The following is a 750-nucleotide window of genomic DNA, read 5'->3' on the forward strand; positions in this document are numbered from 1 at the left end:
ACTCCCTGGATGGGCCTTGAGTACAGCGCATTATGCTGAGTCTCAAGCTCAGCCTGTGGCACTGGGATTAGAAAATCCTCTTCTTCCAAGGTTTCGTGTGTGTGTGTGTGTGTGTGTGTGTGTGTGTGTGTGTGTGTGTGTGTGTGTGTGTGTGTGTGTGTCGGGGGGCGGGGAGATAGCGGGGTGGAAAGCCCCCAAGTTACCCTGGCCAGAGGGAGACTCGCGTCTAGCCCCAGGTCCCAATTGCCTGGGGGCCCAGAGGACAAGAACTGAGTCATACAGCTCCCTTCACGATGCGCACCTGGTGCTCCCTACACCCAGAGAAGGTGGGAGGCCTGGTCTGCGGGGCGCTGTAGGTGCAGCGGCTGCCCTGGCACCGCCCGCATCACGGCTTCACCCTTCCCATTAGCAGGGAACACCTGTGAGATGGGAAAGGGGACTAGGAGTTCCTTGACTAAAATGTCTAATTCTCCAGGAGCGGTTTCTTTCCGTGGAATCCAAGGGAGCAGCCGCACTTCTCTTCGTGGACCGGAAGTTGCCCTTGCTACTGCTGTAGCCCTGGAGCTGGTCACTAATGGAGGCTCTTGTCTTCAAAAGGAACCACCTGCCTTCTCATCTTACCCTGGCTGCGCTGGCTTCTTTCTCCTCTGCCACAGAAGCCTAAGTAGTATTTGTTGAGGCTGTTAGATCCTCAGTGTGTGTGTGTGCGAGAGAGAGAGAGAGAGAGAGAGAGAGAGAGAGAGAGAGAGA

This window comes from Trichechus manatus, unplaced genomic scaffold, assembly GCF_000243295.1.
Source record: "Trichechus manatus latirostris isolate Lorelei unplaced genomic scaffold, TriManLat1.0 scaffold00118, whole genome shotgun sequence".
Classification (NCBI taxonomy): domain Eukaryota; kingdom Metazoa; phylum Chordata; class Mammalia; order Sirenia; family Trichechidae; genus Trichechus; species Trichechus manatus.